This window comes from Onychostruthus taczanowskii, unplaced genomic scaffold (assembly GCF_017590055.1).
Source record: "Onychostruthus taczanowskii isolate IOZ18803 unplaced genomic scaffold, ASM1759005v1 scaffold1, whole genome shotgun sequence".
In the NCBI taxonomy this organism is placed as follows: domain Eukaryota; kingdom Metazoa; phylum Chordata; class Aves; order Passeriformes; family Passeridae; genus Onychostruthus; species Onychostruthus taczanowskii.
Genome location: NW_024496525.1, coordinates 4524541 through 4528283, shown reverse-complemented (window position 1 = coordinate 4528283; position 3743 = coordinate 4524541).

Genomic DNA, 3743 nt, shown 5'->3' with positions numbered 1-3743 from the left:
AATAAAGGATCGTCCTGTTGATGAAGAAGAAAAGGAATTTTATTAGGAAGTGAAGAAAAGCCAAAGAATGCTAAGAATAGCACTTCATTTGTCATCAAAAATGTTAAGCCTGTCTGTCAGTGGAGGGAATAAACTCAAAAAAGCAGCTCTTCCTTAATGAACTCATGTGCTTCCCTCGTTGACAAGCTCAGGAGCGTGGCTAGGTGAGGCTCTGCTCCACTGCACTTGCCAAAGTGACCTCCCAGACCAGGGCCAAACTGCGTGGACAAGGAAATGTGAGGAAGTTTACACTGACTGTTTGTGTTCTACCTGTGCTATAGAAACAGAGGATTGCCGGTCCAGACATGCAGCAGAGAACAAAATCCATTGTCTCTAAAAAAACCAAGGAAATCATTTGTGAACTAAGAAATCTTTATGTGAATGTAAATAAATATTAAATTTCTATAATAAACCACTACTTCTGAGTAGGAGTTACAGCAAATAAATAGTTTTCCTATCAAATACATGTTTCAGCCACTTATTTTAGGTGCTTTTTCCTCTAATAGCAAGACAAAGAAAACATGCAGACATTTCATAGCTGCTGAAGAATTATTGAAGAAGAAGGTGTACCTGCTCCAGACCTAGATGGAAGCTAGTGCAAGATCTGGGACCCATCTATACAAGAACCAACTCATGTTAATTTGTTTTAGCAAGCTGGATTTAAATGCTATTGATAATACCAAACATTCTTTAATATTGATAATATTAAAATGTTAGAGAAGCATTGAAAACACAAGAAACACAGACAAAGCAAAACTGAAATTGTGTACCTAATATCATGCATGCAAATGAGATTTTTTGAACTTGCTGTAGAGTATAGCAAATGAAGTTAACAGAGCATCAACTTTCAGCTTTCTGATGCTTTGGTTGTGACAGTAACGCCTCCTTTCCAGTAAGCAGTCTGGGTTTTTGACAGATGGAATTTGTAAAAATCCACACTTATTCTTCTTCTAATTTTTTAAATTCAATGCTATCATTTTATTTATTAGATCTTATATCCATAAGTCCATGTTTCCTACAGGCTTCTCCACTCCTGAATTCTGCTGTAGTATTCTTTGTCAAGAAATCCTGTTACTGTGGGCCAGAAGTGGAAGTCTGACAAATTCCTTTCCTCTCAAGGTCAAGGGTCTTCTCTTAGGTGGTGCACAAGAGATGTAACCCCTCTGTTTGCCATTCAGGTCAGTGAACACTTACCCACATGCTACAGGAGATCAGAGAGCTCCTGCACTGTATGCCCAGAGTTTATCTCCCATGGAAACAAGAGAGAGCAAACAAGACTGCATCAGCAGTCATGCTGAGGAATGCTGGATCTCATCATCGTATGGGACGGGATGTAGTCAGAGGGCACAGCCAGACCTGGGAATTTGGAAGCACTCCCAGGTTCCCATTTACAGTTAGAGCTTTATTGTCTGAAGGGCAAAAATTATTTCACCGACAGCAGGAAGCATCTAGGCAGGAAGTCTGAGGACAAGCAGAACGAGGTGTGTGAGTGCAAACACTTCCCTGCCCTTCCTGCTGCCTTCCAGCAGACACGAAAGGGTCATGGAGAACAATGAGCACTTTACCCCATTTCAAAAATCTTGCATGGAATAATTACTCAGTATCTCAGTTTTCTATGTTCAACAACAATACAGAGGAAAATGTCAGACCTGATCAAGGAGGTGGAACTGCTTCCACACAAGGTACGAATAGCTGAGGAATCTGCAACCTAGAAAAAGAACAGGAGGAGTGAAAGGCAGAGAAGAGAGAGGTGCATGAAGTCTGTGCACATCTCTTCTATCACAAGACCTAGAGAGGATCAGACGAAACTAGCAAACAGCATGTTTAAACAAAGTGAGGTAGTTCTTCACACATGTAGTTAAGTTTTCTTGTTGATAAAATTTTATTAATTCAAAAAACTGGTTACGGCATTCACTGGAAAATTTTTAGGGACTGAAAAAATACAATGTCTCTGCATCTACCTCAGTCCTGCACTGAATCATGAATTCTCAGAGACTTGGAGGAGAGTCTGAGGCAGTATCCTACCTGCCCTGGGAGGTATGTGAGCTATGTGAACTTCTCCAGTCACTAAATACTGGATTTAGCACCACAGACAAGGGGGAAAGGAACCTCACTCCACACTGCAGTACTTAGCTTTTCCACAGCTCAGGGACTTTTGCAGATAATTAATAATTAGGAGCAGTCAGACCTCTAAAGATGTGGTGATACAAGGCTAATTTAAATAAATTACTGAAGTAAAATAGAGAAGGTGTAAGGATAACTTAATTACATATGAATTGAGCCATAGAGAAAATGAATGACAATTAAAGGAATGCAAAACCAAACTACGAAAAGGAGATTTTAAAAACTGAGGAAACCAGTCAGCAAGACCCTGTGTGAAATGGTATAAAATCTTTGGACTCAGCATGGAAATTGCAACAAGAGAGTTGCAAAATGCACAGCCCTAAATAAAATGCAAAGCAAGGAACCAAGAAAAGGCAAAGTGGTTAAATGCCCAGAACTGAGCATTGCTAAAGTCTAACATCTGTTCTTTGAGGAACAGCATAGAGAGGAAGGAGATGAAAAGAGCAAAGCTAAACCTGCTGATGTATTTAGAAAAGACCCGGAGCATATCGAGAAAATGCAGCATTCAGTATGGAAATGAGAAAGAAGAAAGGTACATAGATAAAAATGTGAAACAGTAGATGTGCTGGACCAGCAAAAGGGGATTTAAATGATATGGATGCTCCGAAGGAGCCATAGTGTGTCACACAAAAGGCACATTTGTAATATAGTGTTTAAACAAAATCTCAGCAAAAAATTCCACTCCTTTTCTTTTAACTGAGTTCCCAAGGTTTTTTTTAGTTAGTGAGCAGAAACTTTAATGTCAGAGAACAAAAAATACTTTTTTATTGATTTAAGGTTGTAGTGAATTTGGTGTTACACTCCAGTAAAATCTCCTGTACAATCAATGGGCAAGGTGGCTTAACACAGTGCAGGACTTAAGGTTAGATTTAATGGCCGTATCTTCCACACACGTCTCACAGAAAGATTTCCATGTTATGCTAAGATTTTTCACTGTGTTTAAAACAGTTGCCTGATGTCGTAGCTAAACACCACGGCGCTTAGTCACACACATTTCTTTTGCATCCAAAGACAGCAACCATCATCAGAAAAACACGAAAAGCATTTGGGCGATTCTACGTTCAGATCCGAGCTGTCAAAGTGTTTCCGGATTTCATCGCAAGGGGCTGAGATTTTAGCGCAGAAGAGCAGCAGGCACAACTAAACCTCCACAGGCGGACTTGTGGCCAAAAAGAAAGGAAAAAAAAAATAAAATAAAATCGTCGGATTCGAAGAAAACACCAGACGAACTTTCCCGTCAGAAAGGCCCAAACCCACCCGGCTCCGAGGGTGTGTACTGCAGGGAGACGGGCCCCGCCGAGCGGAGCGCGGCGCTGCGGGCACCGCCCCCGGCCGGGCCGGGCGGGGCTGCGTGCGCGGGAGGCGCGGCACGGCGGTGGCGTGGCGGTGGCAGTGGCAGTGCGGCGGCACGGTCAGCTGGCTGGGGGAGCAGTTTCATCGCAAGGGGCTGAGATTTTAGCGCAGAAGAGCAGCAGGCACAACTAAACCTCCAGAGGCGGACTTGTGGCCAAAAAGAAAGGAAAAAAAAAAAAAATAAAATCGTCGGATTCGAAGAAAACACCAGACGAACTTTCCCGTCA